Here is a 13,862-nt window from a genome sequence, read left to right as displayed (position 1 = left end):
AATTTACATTCCCACCAACAGTGCAAGAGAGTTCCCTTTTCTCCACACCCTCTCCAGCATTTATTGTTTGTAGATTTTTTGATGATGGCCATTCTGATTGGTGTGAGGTGATATCTCATTGTAGTTTTGATTTGCATTTCTCTAATGATTAGTGGTGTTGAGCATCCTTTCATGTGTTTGTTGGCAATCTGTATATCTTCTTTGGAGAAATGTCTATTTAGGTCTTCTGCCCATTTTTGGATTGGGTTGTTTGTGTTTTTGATATTGAGCTGCTTGTATATTTTGGAGATTAATCCTTTGTCAGTTGCTTCGTTTGCATATATTTTCTCCCATTCTGAGGGTTGTCTTTCCGTCTTGTTTATGGTTTCCTTTGCTGTGCAAAAGCTTTAAGTTTCATTAGGTCCAATTTGTTTCTTCTTATTTTTATTTCCCTTTCTCTAGGAGGTGGGTCAAAAAGGATCTTGCTGTGATTTATGTCATACAGTGGTCTGCCTATGTTTTCCTGTAAGAGTTTGATAGTGTCTGGCCTTACATTTAGGTCTTTAATCCATTTTGAGTTTATTTTTGTGTATGGTGTTAGGAAGTGTTCTAATTTCATTCTTTAACATGTAGCTGTCCAGTTTTCCCAGCACCACTTATTGAAGAGACTGTCTTTTCTCCATTGTATATCCTTGCCTCCTTTGTCATAGATTAGTTGACCATAGGTGTGTGGGTTTATCTCTGGGCTTTCTATCTTGTTCTGTTGATCTGTATTTCTGTTTTTGTGCCAGTACCATATCGTCTTGATTACTGTAGCTTTGTAGTATAGTCCAAAGTAAGGGAGTCTGATTCCTCCAGCTCCGTTTTTCTTTCTTCTCCAGATTGCTTTGGGTATTCGGGGTCTTTTGTGTTTCCATACAAATTGTGCAATTTTTTGTTCTAGTTCTGTGAAAAATGCCATTGGTAGTTTGATAGGGATTGCATTGAATCTGTAGATTGCTTTGGGTAGTAGAGTCATTTTCACAATGTTGATTCTTCCAGTCCAGGAACATGGTATATCTCTCCATCTGTTTGTATCATCTTTAATTTCTTTCATCAGTGTCTTACAGTTTTCTGCATACAGGTCTTTTGTCTCCTTAGGTAGGTTTATTCCTAGATATTTTATTCTTTTTGTTGCAATGGTAAATGGGAGTGTTTCCTTAATTTCTCTTTCAGATTTTTCATCATTAGTGTATAGGAATGCAAGAGATTTCTGTGCATTAAGTTTGTATCCTGCTACTTTACCAAATTCATTGATTAGCTCTAGTAGTTTTCTGGTAGCATCTTTAGGATTCTGTATGTATGGTATCATGTCATCTGCAAGCAGTGACAGTTTTACTTCTTCTTTTCCAATTTGTATTCCTTTTAATTCTTTTTCTTCTCTGATTGCTGTGGCTAAAACTTCCAAAACTATGTTGAATAATAGTGGTGAGAGTGGGCAACCTTGTCTTGTTCCTGATCTTAGTGGAAATGGTTTTAGTTTTTCACCATTGAGAATGATGTTGGCTGTTGGTTTGTCATATATGCCCTTTATTATGTTGAGGTAAGTTCCCTCTGCCTACTTTCTGGAGGGTTTTTATCATAAATGGGTGTTGAATTTTGTCAAAAGCTTTTTCTGCACCTATTGAGATGATCATATGGTTTTTCTCCTTCAATTTGTTAATGTGGTGTGTCACATTGATTGATTTGCGTATATTGAAGAATCCTTGCATTCCTGGGATAAACCCCACTTGATCATGGTGTATGATCCTTTTAATGTGCTGTTGGATTCTGTTTGCTAGTATTTTGTTGAGGATTTTTGCATCTATGTTCATCAGTGATACGGGCCTATAGTTTTCTTTTTTTGTGGCATCTTTGTCTGGTTTTGGTATCAGGGTGATGGTGGCATTGTAGAATGAGTTTGGAAGTGTTCCTCCCTCTGCTGTATTTTGGAAGAGTTTGAGAAGGATGGGTGTTAGCTTTTCTCTAAATGTTTGATAGAATTCTCCTATGAAGCCATCTGGTCCTGGGCTTTTGTTTGTTGACAGATTTTTAATCACAGTTTCAATATCAATCCTTGTGATTGGTCTGTTTATATTTTCTATTTCTGCCTGGTTCAGTCTCGGAAGGTTGTGCTTTTCTAAGAATTTGTCCATTTCTTCCGGTTGTCCATTTTATTGGCATATAGTTGCTTGTAGTAATCTCTCATGATCCTTTGTATTTCTGCAGTGTCAGTTGTTACTTCTCCTTTTTCATTTCTAATTCTATTGATTTGAGTCTTGTCCCTTTTTATCTTGATGTGTCTGGCTAGTGGTTTACCAATTTTGTTTTATCTTCTCAAAGAACCAGCTTTTAGTTTTACTGATCTTTGCTATCGTTTCCTTCATTTCTTTTTCATTTATTTCTGATCTGATCTTTATGATTTCTTTCCTTCTACGAACTTTGGGGTTTTTTGTTCTGCCTTCTCTAATTGCTTTAGGTGTAAGGTTAGGTTGTTTATTTGAGATTTTTCTTGTTTCTTGAGGTAGGATTTTATTTCTACAAACTTCCTTCTTAGAACTGCTTTTGCTGCATGCCATAGGTTTTGGATTGTCATGTTTTCATTGTCATTTGTTTCTAGGTATTTTTTGATTTCCTGTTTGATTTCTTCAGTGATCTCTTGGTTATTTAGTAGCATATTGTTTAGCCTCCATGTGTTTGTATTTTTTACAGTTTTTTTCCTGTAATTGATATCTAGTCTCATAGTGTTGTGGTCAGAAAAGATGCTTGATACGATTTCAGTTTTCTTAAATTTACCAAGGCTTGATTTGTGACCCAAGATATGATCTATCCTGGAGAATGTTCCATGAGCACTTGAGAAGAAAGTGTATTCTGTTGTTTTTGGATGGAATGTCCTATATATATAAATTAAGCCCATCTTGTTTAATGTATCCTTTAAAGCTTGTGTTTCCTTATTTATTTTCATTTTGGATGATCTGTCCATTGGTGAAAGTGGGGTGTTAAAGTCCCCTACTATTATTGTGTCACTGTTGATTTCCCCTTTTATGGTTGTTAGCATTTGCCTTATGTATTGAGGTGCTCCTATGTTGGGTGCATAAATATTTACAATTGTTATATCTTCTTCTTGGATTGATACCTTGATCATTATGTAGTGTCCCTCTTTGTCTCTTGTAATAGTCTTTATTTTAAAGTCTATTTTGTCTGATATGAGAATTGCTCCTCCAGCTTTCTTTTGATTTCCATTTGCATGGCATATCTTTTTCTATCCCCTCACTTTCAGTCTGTATGTGTCCCTAGGTCTGAAGTGGGTCTCTTGTAGACAGCATGTATACAGGTCTTGTTTTTGTATCCATTCAGCCAGTCTTTGTCTTTTGGTTGGAGCATGTACTACATTTACATTTAAGGTAGTTATCAATATATATGTTCCTATTCCCATTTTCTTAATTGTTTTGGGTTTGTTATTGTAAGTCTTTTCCTTCTCTTGTGTTTCCTGCCTAGAGAAGTTCCTTTAGCATTTGTTGTAAAGCTGGTTTGGTGGTGCTGAATTCTCTTAGCTTTTGCTTGTTTATAAAGGTTTTAATTTCTCTGTCGACTCTGAATGAAATCCTTGATGGGTAGTATAATCTTGGTTGTAGGTTTTTCCCTTTCATCACTTTAAATATGTCCTGCAGCTCCCTTCTGGCTTGCAGAGTTTCTGCTGAAAGATCAGCTGTTAACCTTATGGGGATTCCCTTGTATGTTAATTGTTGCTTTTCCTTTGCTGCTTTTAATATTTTTTCTTTGTATTTAATTTTTGATAGTTTGATTAATATGTCTCTTGTCGTGTTTCTTCTTGGATTTATCCTGTATGGGACTCTCTGTGCTTCCTGGACTTGATTGACTATTTCCTTACACATATTAGGGAAGTTTTCAACTATAATCTCTTCAAATATTTTCTCAGTCCCTTTTTTTTTCTCTTCTTCTTCTGGGACCCCTATAATTCGGATGTTGGAGCGTTTATTGTTGTCCCAGATGTCTCTGAGACTGTCCTCAATTGTTTTCATTCTTTTTTCTTTATCCTGTTCTGTGGTAGTTATGTCTAGTATTTTATCTTCCAGGTCACTTATCTGTTTTTCTGCCTCAATTATTCTGCTATTGATTTCCTCTAGAGAATTTTTAGTTTAATTTATTGTGTTGTTCATCATTGTTTGTTTGCTCTTTAGTTCTTCTAGGTCCTTGTTAACGTTTCTTGTATTTTCTCCATTCTATTTCCAAGATTTTGGATCATCTTTACTATCATTACTCTGAATTCTTTTTCAGGTAGACTGCCTATTTCCTCTTCATTTGTTTGGTCTGGTGGGTTTTTACCTTGCTTCTTCATCTGCTGTGTATTTCTCTGTCTTCTCATTTTGCTTAACTTACTGTGTTTGGGGTCTCCTTTTCGCAGGCTGCAGGTTTGTAGTTCTCATTGTTTTTGGTGTCTGCTCCCACTGGGTAAGGTTGGTTCAGTGGGTTGTGTAGGCTTCCTGGTGGAGGTGAGTAGTGCCTGTGTTCTGGTGGATGAGGCTGGATCTTGTCTTCCTGGTGGGCAGGACCACGTCAGGTGGTGTGTTTTGGGGTGTCTGTGAACTTACTATGATTTTAGGCAGCCTCTCTGCTAATGGGTTGGGTTGTGTTCCTGTCTTGCTAGTTGTTTGGCATAGGGTGTCCAGCACTGTAGCTTGCTGGTCGTTGAGTGGAGCTGGGTCTTAGCGTTGAGCTGGAGATCTCTGGGAAAGCTTTCGCCGTTTGATATTACATGGGGCCAGTAGGTCTCTGGTGACCAATGTCCTGATCTCGGCTCTCCCACCTCAGAGGCTCAGGCCTGACACCCGGCCAGAGCAACAAGACCCTGTCAGCCACACAGCTCAGAAGAAAAGAGAGGAAAAAAAGGAAAGAAAGAAATAAAAAATAAATAAATACAATAAAATAAAATAATTAAAATGGAAAAGTTATTAAAATAAAAAAATTAAAAAGCAATAAAGAAAAAAAGAAAGAGAGAAAGAAAAAAGAGAGCAACCAAGCCAAAAAACAAATCCACCGATGATAACAAGCACTAAAAACTATACTATACTAAACAAAACAAAACAAAACAAAAGGACAGTCAGAACTCTAGGACAAATGGCAAAAGCAAACTATACAGACAAAAATCACACAAAGAAGTATACATATACACACTCACAAAAAGAGGAAAAGAAAAAAATATATATATATATAAAAGGAGGAGAGCAACCAAATCAATAAACAAATCTACCAATGATAATAAGCTCTAAATACTAAACTAAGATAAACATAAAACCAGAAACAAATTAGATGCAGAAAGCAAACCCCATGTCTACAGTTGCTCCAAAAGTCCACCACTTCAATTTTGGGATGATTCATTGTCTTTTCAGGTATTCCACGGATGCAGGGCACATCAGGTTGATTGTGGAGATTTAATCCGCTGCTCCTGAGGCTGCTGGGAGAGATTTCCCTTTCTCTTCTTTGTTCGCACAGCTCCCGGGGTTCAGCTTTGGATTTGGCGCCCCCTCTGCGTGTAGGTCTCCTGAGGGCGTCTGTTCTGTGCCCAGACAGGACAGAGTTAAAGGAGCCGCTGATTAGGGGACTCTGGCTCACTCAGGCCGGGGGGAGGGAGGGGTACAGAATGCAGGGTGAGCCTGCAGAGGCAGAGGTCAGCGTAACATTGCAACAGCCTGGGGCTCACCATGTGTTCTCCCAGGGAAGTTGTCCCTGGATCACGGGAGCCTGGCAGTGGCGGGCTGCACGGGTTCCCAGGAGGGGAGGTGTGGATAGTGACCTGTGCTTGCACACAGGCTTCTTGGTGGCGGCAGCAGCAGCCTTAGCATGTCATGCCCGTCTCTGGTGTCCGTGCTGATAGCCACGGCTCGTGCCCGTCTCTGGAGCTCATTTAGGCGGTGCTCTGGATCCCCTCTCCTCACGCATCCCATAACAATGGTCTCTTGCCTCTTAGGCAGGTCCAGACTTTTTCCCGGACTCCTTCTCGGCCAGCTGTGGTGCACTAGCCCCCTTCAGGCTGTGTTCACGCAGCCAACCCCAGTCTTCTCCCTGGGATCTGACCTCCAAAGCTCGAGCCTCAGCTCCCAGCCCCCAACCGCCCCAGAGGGTGAGCAGACAAGCTTCTCAGGCTGGTGAGTGCTGGTCGGCACCAATCCTCTGCAGGAATCTCTCCGCTTTGCCCTCTGCACCCCTGTTGCTGCGCTCTCCTTCGCAGCTCCAAAGCTTCCCCCCCGCCCACCACCCGTCTCCCCCAGTGAAGGGGCTTCCTAGTGTGTGGAAACTTTTCCTCCTTTACAGCTCCCTCCCAGAGGTGCAGGTCCTGTCCCTATTCTTTTGCCTCTGTTTTTCCTTTTTTCTTTTGCCCTACCCAGGTACGTGGGGAGTTTCTTGCCTTTTGGGAAGTCTGAGGTCTTCTGCCAGCGTTCAGTAGGTGTTCTGTAGGAGTTGTTCCACGTGTAGATGTAGTTCTGATGTATTTGTGGGGAGGAAGGTGATCTCCACGTCTTACTCCTCTGCCATGTTGAAGGCACCCCTGTATCTTTTTTTTTAAACCAACAAAACTCCATGCAATTAAATACCCTAACAGAACCTGAAAATACAGAGTCACTTAAATATCTGAGAAATATTTTGAGAGAAATTCTTGTCAGTATAAGAACTCTGTGTTTGATTCTTTTTTTGTAATCTACTTCTACTGATAATTTAAAAAATGAAGCTACCTGTTGAATCTGCCAGGGTGATGGCTTTTATCTTAAAATCAGACCTTTAGTATATGTTATTTGTGTGGGGAGAGCTAAGGCTTTGCTTATTTCCATGCTTGTAGGGGTCATTCACTGCTCGGTCACATTATTTCAAGCAATGAAATGATATTTAGACATTTATAGCCAATTGTTCTGTGAAAAGTTAGTAGAGATCCCAACTCAAGCAAGAGGGCAAAGAATGACTTAAAATTTTTTTTTTCAATCAGTGATATGGGTCCAAGTGATGATTAGTAGTCATAATACTTGATTTATATCAAATTACACTTTTCAGTTTTGGAAGTGCTTTTACATTTATTCACAACAGTCCTCTCAGGTAGATATTATAATGCCCATTTTAGAGATTAACAAGAGGCTTTGAGGTTTTAAGTGCTTTGTGCAAAAATCACACAGATGGTAATTTTCTGATTAAGTGATAGAGTGCCATTTCCACTAAACTGCATGGTGAAAAGTCACTTAAAGACATGAGAGAAATCTTAGGGTTCCTAAAAATATTAGAAAAATATCCAGGGGGAAAATGGAGGTTAATTGTAATGAAACTAGATAAACGTATGATAAATGTAGATATGTTCATGAAAATATGTGATATAGCCAAACTGTAAGCAATGTAAAGACAAGATATAGATATATGTTAAGAAAAAATATATATAGTTTAGGAAAATTTTCTGTAAAGTGAATTACTGTTAAATGAAGCTTATCTTCTCACTCGTTTCCATTTTAAAATAAAAGGCACATTGCATAGGGAAGTATCTTTGGGTATGATGAAATAACAATTAAAATGCAAAAAGTACTTTTAAAAATACCCAAAGAGAAAAATAAACATTTCTGATAAATTATAGGTATCAAAAGACTTCGAAACCCAAAATACTACACCGAGTTAAAACATTTTCCAGAGACACTGGAGCTAGAATCATGTCTCACTGACCTTGTAGAACATTTTAATGCTAATTTAGATGGTTCTAGAAGGCTTCCTTGGTTTTAAAAATCATCTGGATCTTTTTACTAAAGCTGGGAATTACCTTAACAGGAAGTGCAACTTTTTATTTCATATTAGAGCTAAAATTTAGAATGCAAGTACCTGAATACAGAAGCAACACTTCGTTTTACCTTCACACTGAAGTACATGTAAAACAGGAAGAAACATGGGCAAGGAACAGGAACACCAGGTTTCCCATGAGGTGAAAGAGAGGTTCCGAGAGTATTGGGTGCTTAAACTCAGAGTCAAGTCTTGGCATATCAAAATCTTAATAAAGATTTGTCAAATTAATAAAATTAGAAATGAAAAAGGAGAAGTTACAACTGACACCACAGAAATACAAAGGATCATAAGAGACTACTACAAGCAGCTATATGCCAATAAAATGGACGACCTGGAAGAAATGGAAAAATTCGTAGAAAGGTACAACCTTCCAAGACTGAAACAGGAAGAAATAGAAAATATGAACAGACCAATCACAAGTAATGAAATTGCAACTGTGATTAAAAATCTTCCAACAAAAGTCCAGGACCAGATGGCTTCACAGGTGAATTCTATCAAACATTTAGAGACGAGCTAACACCTGTCCTTCTCAAACTCTTCCAAAAAATTGCAGGGGAAGGAACACTCCCAAGCTCATTCTACAAGGCCACCATCACTCTGATACCCAAACCAGACAAAGGTATCCCAGAAAAAGAAAATTACAGGCCAATATTACTGATGAACATAGATGCAGAAATCCTCATCAAAGTACTGGCAGACAGAATCCACCAACATATCAAAAGGATCATACAGCACGCTCAAGTGGGATTTATCCCAGCGATGCAAGGATTCTTCAATATACGCAAATCAATCAATGTGATACAACATATTAACAAATTGAAGAATAAAAACCACATGATCATCTCAATAGATGCAGAAAAAGCTTTTGACAAACTTTAACATCCATTTATGATAAAAACCCTCCAGAAAGTGGGCATAGAGGGAAACTACCTCAACATAATAAAGGCCATATATGACAAATCCACAGCAAACATCATTCTCAATGGTGAAAAACTGAAAACATTTCCTCTAAGATCAGGAACAAGACAAGGATGTCCAGTCTTGCCACTATTGTTCAATATAGTTTTGGAAGTCCTAGCCATGGCAATCAGAGAAGAAAAAAAAATGAAAGGAATCCAAATTGGGAAAGAAGTAAAACTATCACTGTTTGCAGATGACATGATACTATACATAGAAAATCCTAAAGATGCTACCAGAAAACTACTAGAGCTCATCAATGAATCTGGTAAAGTTGCAGGATACAAAATTAATGCACAGAAATCTCTTGCATTCCTATGCACCAACAATGAAAGATCAGAAAGAGAAATTAAAGAAACAATCCCATTTACCATCACAACAAAAAGAATAAAATACCTAGGAATAAACCTACCTAAGGAGGCAAAAGACCTGTACTCAGAACACTGTAAGATACTGATGAAAGAAATCAAAGATGACACAAACAGATGGAGAGATATACCATGTTCTTGGATTGGAAGAATCAATACTGTGAAAATGACTATACTACCCAAAGCAATCTACAGATTCAGTGCAATTGCTATCAAATTGCCAGTGGCATTTTTTACAGAATTAGAACAAAAAATTTCACAATTTGTATGGAAACACAAAAGACCGCGAATAGCCAAAGCAATCTTGAGGAAGAAAAATGGAGCTGGAGGAATCAGGCTCCCTGACTTCAGACTATACTACAAAGCTACATTAATCAAGACAATATGGTAGTGGCACAAAAACAGAAATATAGATCAATGGAACAGGATAGAAAGCCCAGAAATAAACCCACACACCTATGGTCAACTAATCTATGACAAAGGAGGCAAGGATATACAATGGAGAAAAGACAGTCTCTTCAATAAGTAGTGCTGGGAAAACCGGACAGCTACATGTAAAAGAATGAAATTAGAACACTTCCTAACACCATACACAAAAATAAACTCAAAGTGGATTAAAGACCTAAATGTAAGGCCAGACGCTATAAAACTCTTAAAGGAAAATATAGGCAGAACACTCTTTGACATGAATAGCAGCAAGATCTTTTTCGATCCACCTCATAGAGTAATGAAAATTAAAACAAAAATAAACAAATAGGATATAATTAAACTTCAAAGCTTTTGCACAGCAAAAGAAACAATAAAGAAAACAAAAAGACAACCCTCAGAATGGGAGAAAATATTTGCAAACGAAGCAATCGACAAGGGATTAATCTCCAAAATATACAAACAGCTCATGCAGCTCAATATCAAAAAAACAAATAACCCAGTCAAAAAATGGGCAGAAGATCTAAATAGACATTTTTATAAAGAAGACATATAGATGGCCAAAAAGCACATGAAAAAATGCTCAACCTAACTAATTATTAGAGAAATGCAAATCGAAACTGCAATGAGGTATCACCTCACACCAGGCAGAATGGCCATCATCAAAAAATCTACAAACAATAAATGCTGGAGAGGGTGTGGAGAAAAGGGAACCCTCCTATACTGTTGGTGGGAATGTAAATTGGTGCAGCCACTATGGAGAACAGTATGGAGGTTCCTTAAAAAACTAAAAATAGAGCTACCATATGACACAGCAATCCCACTCCTGAGCGTATACCCGCAGAAAACCATAATTCAAAATGATGCATGCACCCCAATGTTCATTGCAGCACTATTTACAATAGCCAGGACATGGAAGCAACCTGAATGTCCATCAATGGAAGAATGGATGAAGAAGATGTGATACGTATATAGAATGGAATATTACTCAACCATAAAAAAGAACAAAATAATGCCATTTGCGGCAACATGGATGGAACTAGAGATTGTCATACTGAGTGAAGTAAGTCAGACACAGAAAGATAAATATCATATGATATAGCTTATATGTGGAATCTAAAAAACAGGTTATAAATGAACTTATTTACTAAACAGAGTTAGAGTCACGGATGTAGAAAACAAACTTATGGTTATTAGGGGATAAGGGCGGGGAGAGGAATAAATTGGGAGATTGGGACTGACATATACACACTACTATATATAATATAGATAACTAATAAGTGTTAGCACAGGGAACTCTACTCAATACGCTGTAATGCCTATATGGGAAAAGAATCAAAAAAAAAAAAAGAGTGGATATATGTACATGTATAACTGATTCACTTTGCTGTACACCTGAAACTAATACAACATTTTAAATCAACTCCAATAAAAATTGAAAAAAAAATCTTAATCAGGAATAAAAATTCTTCCTAGTGTCAGTAAGCAATATCCCGGGAAGTTCCCTACTTACAAAAGGTTTGTGTTACAAAGGTTTGTTTGGGAATTAAAATGGTGAAACAATCATATAAACAACGTAAAAATGTATAAGCCAGCATTCCCAACCCTATTTCAATCATAAGAGAAACCTGTTTATCTCTGTTAGGTAACAACACAGGCGAATAAAATAATAGTGGTTATATTGGTAAGGTGAGTAATAACAGGTAAGATAACCTGTGATCCACAATGTAATACATTTTTTTTTTGTAAAGCTATTTTAATTAATTAATTTATTTATTTATGGCTGTGTTGGGTCTTCGTTTCTGTGCGAGGGCTTTCTCTAGTTGCGGCAAGAGGGGCCACTCTTCATCGCGGTGCGCGGGCCTCTCACTCTCGCGGCCTCTCTTGTTGCGGAGCACAGGCTCCAGACACGCAGGCTCAGTAGTTGTGGCGCACGGGCCTAGTTGTTCTGTGGCATGTGGGATCTTCCCAGACCAGGGCTCAAACCTGTGTCCCCTGCATTGGCAGGCAGATTCTCAACCACTGCGCCACCAGGGAAGCCCCCTGTAATACATTTTTAAAAGAGAAATTGGAAAGCTGTATAAATATTAGCACCATTTTTAAAGGTGATGGTGAACACGTTCTTTAGAGGAAAAGTTACCCAGTGGCCTGAGTAGCAGAAATCAATGAGGCTGTTCATTGGCCTGTCCGTTTCTTACCTAGGAAAACACTTCTTAAGACTCCTGTCCACTCATCCTGAGCTGGTCCTGGCTGAGCCCACCTCTGCTGGGCTTATGACTCTCCAGGCCCTGATGCCTCCTGAGGTTGCAACCAACCAGATCCAGGAGTCAGCATTTACCTCCCCACCCAACTCCCAAGTCCCTGAACACCTCATTTACAATATATTTTTCTGTTACTTCGGCCCAATCCATGGAAATGAGTTTCCTTCCACTTAGGATCCAACTTTGAAGTTTGTATTTGTCATCATGGCAAGTGTCTCCCTCTCTTTCCAGATACTGTTTCCTAACTCCCTAAGGACTTTATTTTTAGTACATAACAGTTCTTCTGTCTGCCTGTTGGGAGTCTTGGTGGTGAGCACTTCTGAAAGTTCTGCTGAGACTGTAGTTCCCCCTTGGATACAGTCTTCCCTTCCCAGATGTGTTTCTGGTATGTCTAAGTGTGGAGTGGGGATGGACCTCCTCTCACCTGTTCTGTCCAGGCACTAAAATCCTGAGGCAGACCCTCCCTCCCCCTCTTTTCTTGTCTTCCCTGGCAGGGAGCACAACATCCTGTCTCACACCCAGGCTCTAGTTAGTTTCATTGATAAGGTGAATAAGGACATGCAGTAAGGCAAGTAATAACAGCTAGGATGACCTGTTACACCCTTCACACACTCTAATAGTTTAATCGTTTGTAAAATGGTGATAAGGTTATTTTGCAACGGAATGAGATAATTCCTGAAAAGTGCTGGGATTATATGATAAACACATAATAAATTGCAATAATTATTAGTGTTGTGTTTTCTTTTACTTTTTTTTTTTCTTTTTTTTTTTGAGGTCTATTCTTTTATTTGTTACAGGAGTGGGTTTGGGGAAGTTTTTTTTTTTTTTGACACTTTTATTATTTAATACTGAGTCTGTTGAACATGACTTTTTTAAGATTTATTTTTTATTGAAGTATAGTTGAAGGTGTTGTATTTTCTGAACTCAAAACTAAAAATTCCCCAAATGAAAAAAATCTTTCTATGATAATTTGCTATAAGTTTAAAGGCTCTTTTGTACCAACCTGATATTTTTCTGGGTCCCCATATTCAAGAACTGGGAATTCTGGATATTCATACTTTTTTTTTTTAGAATCAGCAAAGATTAATTCACTAATGATGTGGAGAACCTATAAGAAACCTATAGGTTTGGAACCTATAAGAAAAATCAGAGAATCAAAGCTCATTAAGGGGGCTTCCCTGGTGGTGCAGTGGTTAAGAATCCGCCTGCCAATGCAGGGGACATGGGTTCAAACCCTGTTCTGGGAAGATCCCACATACCGCGGAGCAACTAAGCCCATGCGCCACAACTACTGAGCCTGCACTCTAGAGTCTGTGCTCCGCAACAAGAGAAGCCACCGCAATGAGAAACCTGCGCACCGCAACGAAGAGTATCCCCTGTTCGCCACAACTAGAGAAAGCCCACGCGCAGCAATGAAGACCCAACGCAGCCAAAAATAAATAAATAAAATAAATTTATATATAAAATAAGAACATTCAAAGCGCATTAAGGAGTCTTGATATAACAAAGGCATGTTACTTTAACGTACATATCATAGAAATTAAAATCTACAGCGATTCCCTGATATGTACAATTGATTCTTCTGCATTCAGAATAACCTGGGCTGTGGAAAGAAGCAGAGCTTTATGGAAAATACCATTTACTTATATTGGTGTAAAAATCAAATTATCTTATTTCTCAAATTTCTCCTTTAACAAGAGGCAGTGCTTCTTTTTAAATCTAGAATATTTTCCTTACAGAACAATGTTATACTATAGAAATGATTGTTTATTGTATGTCATATATTTTACCTTAAATTAATGAATATTTTCTACAGGAGCATATAATTTTGATTTTTATAAAAACCCAGCATCAATTAAGAAAAAGAAAATATGAAATGGAGTTGGCGTTAATAAACAGAGATGAAATAACAGTTAAAAAATATCAAAAGTAGACTGTGTAAAATAGAGTAATTTAGTTTCTTAACATCTTATCCTCCACTGATGAAGGACCATTGTAAAACTGGTTTGAGAAACTGGAAGAT

The 13,862-nt window shown here is 38.1% G+C and overlaps 1 protein-coding gene across 1 annotated transcript in view; it reads left to right on the top strand.

Annotated features, from left to right (window-relative positions):
• CEBPZOS (CEBPZ opposite strand) overlaps positions 1-13,862 on the top strand; it is a 33,995-nt gene that overhangs the window by 3,475 nt on the left and 16,658 nt on the right. The gene's annotated exons all lie outside the window — the stretch shown is intronic.

This window comes from Balaenoptera musculus, chromosome 13, assembly GCF_009873245.2.
Source record: "Balaenoptera musculus isolate JJ_BM4_2016_0621 chromosome 13, mBalMus1.pri.v3, whole genome shotgun sequence".
Taxonomy (NCBI): Eukaryota; Metazoa; Chordata; class Mammalia; order Artiodactyla; family Balaenopteridae; genus Balaenoptera; species Balaenoptera musculus.
This window is presented reverse-complemented; position numbering and strand designations above follow the sequence as displayed.